Source organism: Grampus griseus (genome assembly GCF_964374135.1).
Source record: "Grampus griseus genome assembly, chromosome: 6".
Classification (NCBI taxonomy): Eukaryota; Metazoa; Chordata; class Mammalia; order Artiodactyla; family Delphinidae; genus Grampus; species Grampus griseus.
Window position 1 is genome coordinate 90012393 of NC_139000.1, and position 10167 is coordinate 90022559.

A 10167-nucleotide genomic window follows, 5' to 3' on the forward strand; every position below is an offset into this window, starting at 1 on the left:
ACTTTGGTGCTGTCCTAACACATGGTCTTTATTAACACAGGTCCTTTTGGAACCAGAAACGGCATGAACGTGATGGGCTCTAAGGCCAAGGGCAGGAAGAAATGTGGCCAGTCTTTCCAGGAGCCACCAAGGGGCCTCCCCGGGCTCAACAAGACAAACACGGCTGCCGTGCAGACAGTGGCTCAACCCCACGGCGCCCGAACACCCAGCCCCTGGACGGTGAGACAGCTGTTGCTGCAGGTGGCCCGTGGCTCACTGATGAGGCCCGGCCCCAGGCGTACGCCACCTTCTCTGGGGCCACCTCTCCGGTCTGCAGTGGGGTTCTCCTGGGAGCCCCCAGTCACCACGGGACCAGCGTGGCCTGTCTGTAGCCCAAGAAGGTGGGGACACAAGACTGTCCCCCGTGCCCCCCGCATCACCCGCGAGGCCGAGCGAGCACCAGTGGTGTCTGCGGGGAAGATGAAGGGCTCACGCACAGCCCCCATCTACAGAAGCACAGACTGCAGCCACCTGCGCTATGGAACAAACACAAGTGTCCACGCAGGACCCGATGTCTGACTGTCAAGGCCATGCCCGGGCCACGGTGAGAAGGTGCATCCCCCATGCAAGCCACAGAGAGGGGATGGGGGGGCCATCTGCGATTCTGAGCTCATCGGGCATCACCCCAGAGGGAGAGGGAGAGGGAGAGAGGTAGACAGAAGTACAGAGGGAGAGAAAGAGAGAGGGAGGGAGAGACGTCTCTCCCTTCCCTGGGGGTTCTCTAGTGCAGCCAAGGCTGAAAACCACTGCATTTTGGGAGATGGGTCCTCGTGGAAGAGTTAGATAGTAGCTCAATGGCATTATCGACACATACTAAAAAGGCCCCAGATCTTGGGGAGTCAGGGAGGGGAGTGTCGGCTGCCTCGTAAACGGGGAGAGATTGGGCATCAGGGGAGGTGTCTGTGCAGCCTGCGCCCAGGGCCCCGCAGACTTCATCTCCCAGCGGTGGTCCTGGGCTGGAAGTCAGCGGGGAGGTCAGGCTGTCCAAGCATCAACGTTGACTTCAGGGCTGATCTAAAAGGCGCCTGGTGTTTGTTGAAGCAGAGAAAAGAGAAAGCAGTAGGGAGAGGATGGGAGTGGGAGGGGGAGGGAGCCCCCCTCCTCAGCACTTCTACCGCTCTCCCTCTCTCTCTCCCTTTCTCCCTCTCTCCCTCTACCTCGCTGCCTCTCCCTCTCCCTCCATCTCTCCCCCTGCCTCTCTCCCTCCCTCTCTCCCTGTCCCTCTCTCTCTCTCCCTCTTTCCCTCCCCCTCTCCCTCTCCCCCTTTCCCTCTCCCTCTCCCCTTCTCCCTCTCTCCCTTCCTCTCTTCCTGTCCCTGCTTCCCTGTTCCGCACGCTCTGGCTCTACCTCTTTCCCTCTCCCTCTCCCTCCACCTCCTTCCGTCTCTGGAGAGGGAAGGAGGTGGAGGGAGAGGGAGAGAGAGATGGAGAGGGAGGGGGGAAAGGGAGAGAGAGATGGAGAGGGAGGGGGGAGAGGGAGAGAGAGATGGAGAGGGAGGGGGGAGAGGGAGAGAGATGGAGAGGGAGGGGGAGAGGGAGAGAGAGATGGAGAGGGAGGGGGGAGAGGGAGAGAGAGGGGGGAGAGGGAGAGGGGGGAGTGGGAGAGAGTGATGGAGGGAGCAAAAGATGTCTCTCCCTACCTCTCTCCCTCTCCCTCCCTCCTTCTCCTCCCTCTCCCTCTCGCTCCAACTCTCCTTCTCCCTCCGTCTCTCCATCTCCCTCACTCCCTCCCAGAGAGGCAGAGATAAGGCAGAGGGAGAGAGGGAGAGGGAGAGATGGAGGGAGAGGGAGAGGGAGGAAGAGGTAGAGGGAGGGAGAGGGAGAGGGAGAGAGGGAGAGAGAAAGAGGTCTCTTCCTCCCTCCCTCTCCCTCTCTCCTCCTTCTCTCCCTCTCTCCCTCTCCCTCTCTCTCTCCCTGTCCCTGTTTCCCTGTTCTGGTCTCCCTCTCCCTCTCTCCCTCTCCCTTGTCTCTGCCTCTCCCTCCATCTCTCCCTCCCTGAGAGGGAGTGAGGGTGAGGGAGAGATGGAGGGAGAGGGAGTGACAGAGGGAGGAAGAGGGAGAGAGGAAGGGAAAGGGCGAGGGAAGGAGAGGGGGAGACGGAGGGAGGGTGAGAGAGGGAGAGTCGGAGGAGAGAGGGAGAGGGAGGGAAGAAGAGACCATATTCCCTCTCCCGGTCTCCTCTCTCTCTCTCTCTCTCTCTCTCTCTCTCTCTCTCTCTCTCTCTCTCTCTCTCTCTCTCTCTCTCCCCCGCCCGTCCCTCTCTCTCTCATCCTCTCTCCCTCTCCCTCCATCTCTCCCTCTCCCTCTCTCCCTCTCCCTTATCTCTGCCTCTCCCTCCATCTCTCCCTATGTGGGAAGGAGTGAGGGAGATGGAGACATGGAGGGAGAGGGAGAGTTGGTGGAAGAGGGAGAGGGAGGAGAAGGAGAGAGGGAGGGAGAGAGGGAGAGACATCTTCGCTCCCTCCCTCTATCCCTCTCTCCCTTTCCCCCCTCTCCCTCCCTCTCCTCCCTCCCTCTTGTGCTCTCCCTCTCCCTCTTTCCCTTTCCCTCTCCCTCCACCTTCTTCCGTCTATGGAGAGGGAAGGAGGTGGAGGGAGAGGGAGAGGGAAAGAGGGAGAGGGAGAGCGGAACAGGGAAACAGGGACAGGGAGAGAGGGAGGGAGAGGGAGAGAAAGAGGACAGAGGGAGAGGGAGGGAGGAGGAGACCTCTTTCCCTCTCCCTCTCCCCCCCCTCTCTCCCTCTCCTCTCCATATCTCTCTCCCTCTCTTCCTCTCCCTCCCTCTCCCTCCATCTCTCCCTCTCCCTCTCTCCCTCTCCCTTGTCTCTGCCTTTCCATCTCTCCGTCTCTGGGAGGGAGTGAGGGAGATGGAGAGATGGAGGGAGCGGGAGAGTTGGAGGGAGAGGGAGAGGGAGGAGAAGGAGGGAGGGAGAGGGATAGAGGGAGGGAGAGGGAGAGAGGGAGAGGGAGGGAGAGAGGGATAGAGGGAGGGAGGGAGAGAGGGATAAAGGGAGGGAGGGATAGAGGGAGGGAGAGACGTCTTTCGCTCCTTCCCTCTATCCCTCTCTCCCTCTCCTCCCTCTCTCTCTCTCTCCCCCCCTCCTGCTCTCTCTCCCTGTCCCTCCACCTCCTTCCCTCTCCAGAGAGGGAAGGAGGTGGAGGGACAGGGAGAGGGAAAGGGGTAGAGGGAGGGCGTGCGGAACAGGGAAACAGGGACAGGGAGAGAGGAAGGGAGAGAGGGACAGGGAAGAGGGACGGGGGAGGCGGGAAGAGGGAGGGGGGAGGCGGGAGAGAGACGGGGGAGACAGAGGAGGTAGAGGGAGGGGGAGGGGAGAGGGAGAGGGATGTGGGAGAGCGAGGGGGAGACGGAGGTGGAGAGGGAGTTGGGAGAGGGTCGGGGAGAGGGACGGGGAGGGGGGAGAGGGAGGGGGGAGGGAGAGAGGGAAAGAGAGTGACGCAGAGGAAAGAGGGAGAGGGAAGAGAGAGAGAGAGGGGGACAGAGGGAGAGGGAGAGAGGGAGGGGGAGAGGGACGAGAGGAAGCAGGCAGAAAAGAGAGAAAGAACACACCATGTACATTTCTGTCAAATGACACCGGGGATCCTTACACAACCAGGAGAAAATAACACAGCGAGGCTCTTTCTCAGCTGGAACTGGAACTGCAGATGGGGCGAAACACCATCAGGGTGGCCACACATGTCCAGCTGCCGCCCCAGCCCCCTGAGTCTGGTCACCAGGGCTCTGAGTGTTTGCTCCAGGGACCTGGGGTTCACCCTGTCACCCTGGAGGTCGGGCCTAGACAGCAGGGCCCCGGGCTGGACACATAGGGGGAAAAGCATCCCCACAGGACAGCTTGTGCGAGCCAATTCAGCTGCGAGATTCTAGAGGCCCGGGATCACCCTGTGGCCCATGAAACCCAGGAGCCAGGAGGGTCTTGCATCGGGATTCCTGTCCATTGGACTGTAACGTTTATGTAAGGAATCTTGGAAACAGTGGTAACAAGAGTGAATTTGAACGAGCTTTAGGATATTATGGACCACTCCAAAGTGTGTGGGTTGCTAAAAACCCTCCCGGCTTCGCTCTTGTTGAAAATGAAGATCCCCGAGATGCAGCGGATGCTGTCTGAGAACTAGACGGGAGAACACTCTGTGGCTGCCGAGTAAGAGTGGACCTGTCCAATGGGGAAAGGAGAAGTCGAGATCGTGGCCGCCTCCTTCTTGGGGTTGTCGCCCTCGAGATGATTATCGGAGGAGGAGTCCTCCCCCTCACCACAGATGTCCAAGACGGAGAAGCTTCTCCCGCAGCCAGAGCAGGTCCCTTTAGTAGATATAGGAGAAGAGAGAGATCACTGTCCCAGGAGAGAAATCGCAAGCCGTCCCGATCTTTCTCTAGGTCTCCTAGCCGATCCAGGTCAAATGAAAGGAAATAGCAGACCACTTTGCAAGAGGAGTGGTGCACAGGAAATAACTTCATTTGACAGGAGTATGTACAGAAAATTCAAGTTTCGTTTGAGACTTCCGAAGCTTGATGCACTTTTTAAATGTTTTAGCTGTTCACATTTGTTTGTCTCTTGGGACAGTGACACATAAAGGTGTCATTCTCTATGGTTTGAAATGGGTCATATGAGGCATGTAATATGCAGAATTGTTTCTTTACAATGTTCTCTTAAGCAAAATTGAATTTGCTTTGAATTTTTGGTCTTGCCTAGACTGAGAATAAAACTCTAACTCCTGCCCACCTAAAGTGTGATGTTTATTATTATGGAAGCAACACTGGCAAACATTGAAAAGACTTTCTGTAGCTGGGATATGGTATGCAGCTGTAGTTAAGCAAGCAGTCTTTAAAAGGTGCTGTGAACGCAAGCCAGCAGGTAGAAATGAAAGCCGCACCCTTACCCTAGATTAGAGGTTTAAGAATTCCACTAGTCTTCACACTGGACAAGAGGTTGTCCAGTGAGTTTAGAATCTAAGAAGTTTCAAGGAAGTTAGTTTCCCTTTGAGTTAGGTCATAAGTCCCCTCTGTGATTGCCGTACATGAATACATAGCTCTTTGTAATGTTTTTTGGAAGTTGAGATGATCAAGATACCAATGTCTTGCCAGATGAAGAGTATATTGTAGAGCTGAACTTTGAGTTACTGTGCAATTTTTTTTCATGCTGTCATTCGTAATATGTTTTGTGAGACTCCTTGGGATTAAAGTTTTGGTTCCAAAAGGAACAAAGAAAAAAAAAAGGATCCACCTGCCAATGCAGGGGACACGGGTCCGAGCCCTGGTCCGGGAAGATCCCCTGTGCCGCAGATCAACTAAGCTCATGGGCCACAACTATTGAGCCTGTGCTCTAGATCCTGGGAGCCACAACTACTGAGCCCCCATGCCACAACTACAGAAGCCCGCACAGCTAGAGCCCGTGCTCCGAAACAAAAGAAGCCACTGTAATGAGAAGCACGTGCCCGCAACAAAGAGGAGCCCCTGCTCGCCGCAACTAGAGAAAGCCCGTGTGCAGCAATGAAGACCCAACGCAGCAAAAAAAAAAAAAAAGACGATACCGGCCAGGTGATCAAGGGTAAAATTGTTTGTCACAAGTCCCGTTGATGGGGTGTATCCTTGATGTGTGTATCCTTGATGGTGTGTATCCTTGATGATGTGACCTGAGGAGAATGACATTTTTATCTGTGTCTGGATCTTCCGCCCCAAACCCCGTAACTCCAGCCCAACCATAAGAAAAACATCAGAAAACCAACAGACAAACAAATTGAGGGACAAAATACCTGACCAGTCCTCCTCAAAACTTTCAAGGTATTAAAACCCAGGGATGTCTGAGAAATGTCACAGCCCAGAGGAGACTGGGACAGAAAAAGGATGTTAGGGGAAAGCTAGGGAAATTCTAGTAAAGTGTGGACTTTAGTTAATAATAACGTATCCATCTCGGTTCCTTAGTTGGATAAGCATGTCGTACTAACGTACTAAAGTACTAACGTGTTGGAAATAGGGGTACTGGGTCGGGGGTCCACAGCACTCTGTACACTCTGTACAGATGTTTGCAACTTTTTTGTAACTCTAAGCTATTCTAAAATTAAGCAACTACTAAACAGAGATAAGAATGTTATTTCCCTGATTTGAACATGCCTGAGTTTGTTTTCATGGTCACATTTGTGCTATCTGGATGTGTCTTGGAATCAGTAGCAAAGGAGAGTTGCCAGCCCCTGGGAAGATGTGGCTGGTTTGCAGGTGGCTTGCTCTGGAGCTGAAGACCACGGTGGGAAGTCTGCAGCCTCGGGCTGCACTTAGAACCATGGGAGGGGATGGGCCAGCTCAGTTAGGGATGAAACCTATAAATAAAACTCTTTTTCTTTTCCATTATGGCTTATCACAGGATATTGAATATAGTTCCCTGTGCTAGACAGTAGGACCTTGTAGCTTATCCATCCTATATTTAATAGTTTGCCTCTGCTAACCCCAAACTCCCAATCCAACCCTCCCTCCCTCTTTCTCCCCCTTGGCAACCACAAGTCTGTTCTCTATGTCTGTGAGTCTGTTTTTGTTTCGTAGACAAGTTCATTTGTGTCGTATTTTGGATTTCACATATAAGAGAGATCATATATGTGTCTTTCCCTGCTGACTTACTTCACTTAGTATGATGATCTCTAGGTCCATCCACGACGTTGCTGCAAATAGCATTATTTCATTCTTTTTATGGCTGAATATATTCCATTGTATATATGTACCACATCTTCTTTATCCATTCATCCATCAGTGGACATTTAGGTAGCTTCCACATCTTGCCTATTATAAATAGTGATGCAATGAACATTGGGGTGCATGTATCTTTTCTTTCTTTCTTTTCTTTCTTTCTTTTTCTTTCTTTCTCTCTTTCTTTATTTTTTTTGTCACACAGTATGTGGGATCTTAGTTCCCTGGCCAGAGATGGAACCCATGCTCCCTGCACCGGAAGCACAGAGTCTTAACCACTAGACCACCAGGGAAATCCCAGGGGTGTATGTATATTTTTGAATTAGAGTTTTCTCCAGATCTATGCCCAGGAGTGGAATTGCGGGACCCTATGGCAGCTGTATCTGTTCTCTGCACGTCTCACATCAACCACCTGCACTCCACTGCTTGCTCTCAACGTCATCTTCGGGGAACACAACCTGCGACAGGGACCTTGACAAGAAGAAATGGCTCAGGGAAAAGCTACCTGCACAGGGAGGAGATAGAGGCCATCGACCCTGGGGTGCGGCGGGGAGAGTGGGCACGGAGATTTGTCATTTCATCCCTGATACTCAGCCCTCCTGGCTGCCCCACTCTAGGTCACCTCGGGATACAGAGGTGACCCGGTTAGAGTCCCAGCCTGTGCAGGAATCTAGGGGCACCAGCGGGTCTGAATAATATTAGTGCAGGGTCTCCCCCATGGCACTGGGGTTATTTGGGGCGGGTCATTCTCTGCTGGGGGCCCCTCCTGGGCATTGTGTGGGGTTCAGCAGCATCCCTGTCCCCACCCATTTGATTCCAGGGGCCCCTTCCCCCCCAGTTGTGACAACCACAGATTTTCCCCAGACATCACCGAAGAACTGGGTGAGGCAGAAGCAGGATGGCCCTGGGTGAGGAGCTGTGTTGAAGCAGCTGTGTTGAAGCAACCAGCCTGGCTTAGGGCAAGGTCTGCCCCGGTCCCGTCTGAGCCTGCATTTAGAACTGCCCCTTCCCTCTCCCACCTCCCATGCCCTGCAGTGGTCTCCGAGACATCATCCCCGTGTAAAAAATCACACCTTCTCAGTTTACTGTCCCCAGCACCTAGAAGAGTGTCTGCTATGTAGTAGATGCTTCCTAAATACTTGCTGAATAAAGGAGTTGAATAAAGGGATGAGTGGATGAATGAATGAAGGTTACCATGGAAGGAGGGGGGAGATTCCCTTTCTGGCTCTCGGGGGTTGGGATATCAAGTGAAAGATCCATCCTAAATAGGCTGACCAGCCTTCTGGGGTTCCCCGGAAATGAGGGTTTCCCCACAGTTCCAGCGCTCAAACCTGAGCGGTCCTGGGCAAACTGGGGGCGGGTGTTGGTCACCCTGTGTAAACACAGTAACAATTGCAACTGCAATAGCAATGGCCGAGGACCTCTACGGTCTTATTGACCAGGCCCAGTTCTTTACCTGGCGGGGAAGGGTGGGCCGGGATTGGAATTCCGGTGATCCAGGGTGGGCGGGTGAGGGCACACCCCGGGCTTGTGTAGGGGAGTCCAGGAAGGTTCTGGAGGAAGTGACAGTGACACAGGAGGGAGGGAGGAGTCTAAGGAAGAACATCCCACACGACAACGTGTGCCAATGGCCCTGGGCCCAAGGTCACACCTGACCAGGGCTTGCTTTTTTTCTTTTTTTTCTAATTTACTTTTTCCCACATGGATATGCAATTTTCCTAATGCCATTTATTGAAAACTCCTTAATTTCCCCACTTTCTGTCATATCAAGTTCTCATCTATCTGTTTCTGGACCTTTATTCTCTACCATAGAGCTATACGTCCCATCCTTGCACCACTAGGGCTGTTTCATCACTATAACTTTATTTTTTATTCATTTATTTCTTTGGCCGTGCCGGGCGGCATGTGGGATCTTATTTCCCTGACCAGGGATCGAACCCGCACCCCTTGCAGTGGAAGCTCAGAGTCTTAATCGCTGGACCTCCAGGGAAGTCCCCAGGGCTTGCTTTGACATCCATCGAATGGTGGCGGGTGGGCACGGGGAGCAGCTGTCTGTGAGCCATCCTGTGTAGAAATGCAGGGTGGAGGGCAGGACAGCTGGAGCGGGAGGGGAAGAGGCGGAGGAGGGAGGGAGGGATGGCGGGCGGGCGAGAGACAGACAGAGAGTTTCCGGAGACACTAGCTCTGGCCGTGTCCTAGGGCATGAAAGCTGAAAATAGCTCCTAGTGCCGGGAGCCTTGGAGCCGGAGCCTGGGAGCCAGGGTGACTGGCTCTCCTCCCTGGTGTGTGTGTGTGGGGGGAGGGGGGTGGGCTCCGGACTTCTCAGGCTGGGAATGGGGTGCACGGAGCAGGGACGGAGCAGGGACCCTTCTCTCTGGGACCTCGCGGGCCATCCTTAGCTCACAAAGCTGAGCCACTCCTGGCCCTACGAGTGGGGGGCTTATCCTCCCTGTCCCCTGGATCACACCCCCTCACACACAACTTCCCCTTGTGTGCTCCCAGCAACCAAGATAATCTGTTTTTAAAAGATTTGGGGGAGGGGAGTAAACATACAAACAAGAGCAGAATGGATACTTTTTCAGAATGGGAATGGCTCTGTGTAACCCCATCTCCAAGGTAACCAGAGTCCTGACCTCTAACACCCTTGACGAGTCAGCCTTGGTCTGGGCTTGCAGACCCACGGAAACTTCCTCATCCCCTCCTTCAGACCCCGTCTCTCCCTCGGCGTCTTTGTGAGAGGCACCCGGGGAAGTGGGACTGCTAGGCTGTACTGCTGCTAGAACTCCACCTGGGCTCCACCAGGCTCCAGCCCCCCGCCCTGTGCACCTCTCTGACCCTGAGGCACCTCAACTGGTAGGAGCGGCATCACCTTCCCTCCCGGGACTTGTGACACTTAAGGGAGACACAGAAAGGACAAGCGTTTGGCTCCCTGGCTGGCAAAGAGCAGGTGCTCAATTGTCATAAGTGTCCGTATCGGTGAGGGTTCTCCAGACAAACAGAATCCATAGCCTCTGTGTGTATATACACACACACGTACACATGTACACGCATACAAAAATATACAGCTGTGTATATATGCAGTACGCATACAGACATATACACATATAGTATATGCAATACGCAAATACATATATACACACATATATATAATGCATAGTTTGTATATATACAGTATGTCTACACACATATACACATAATATATACAATAGACACATACATATACACTATACATACACACATATGAAATGCATAGTTTGTATATATATATACAGTATGTACACATTCGTATAAGATATGCAATATACACACCTAGGTTCGTCTATATCATACATATATACACACATACAAAGATATTTAGGTGTGTATATATACAGTATACATACATACACATATAATATATGCAATACATACACGTACATACATATAGACACACATATACACC

At 53.0% G+C, this 10167-nt stretch overlaps 1 long non-coding RNA gene and 1 pseudogene across 5 annotated transcripts in view; both read left to right on the top strand.

The window, feature by feature from the left end:
- Positions 1–1353, top strand: part of LOC309823620 — a 42394-nt gene extending 41041 nt beyond the window's left edge. For all 4 annotated transcript variants that reach the window (XR_014296845.1, XR_014296846.1, XR_014296847.1 and 1 more), the window contains one exon: positions 41–1353. This is a non-coding gene — a long non-coding RNA (uncharacterized lncRNA). The remainder of the gene's footprint in view (positions 1–40) is intronic.
- A 2028-nt stretch (positions 1354–3381) lies between these two features.
- Positions 3382–4772, top strand: LOC309824187 (serine/arginine-rich splicing factor 3-like; annotated as a pseudogene). The gene is made up of 2 exons: positions 3382–3430; positions 3956–4772. The product of its transcript is annotated as a serine/arginine-rich splicing factor 3-like (transcript).
- Positions 4773–10167: the final 5395 nt, after the last annotated feature.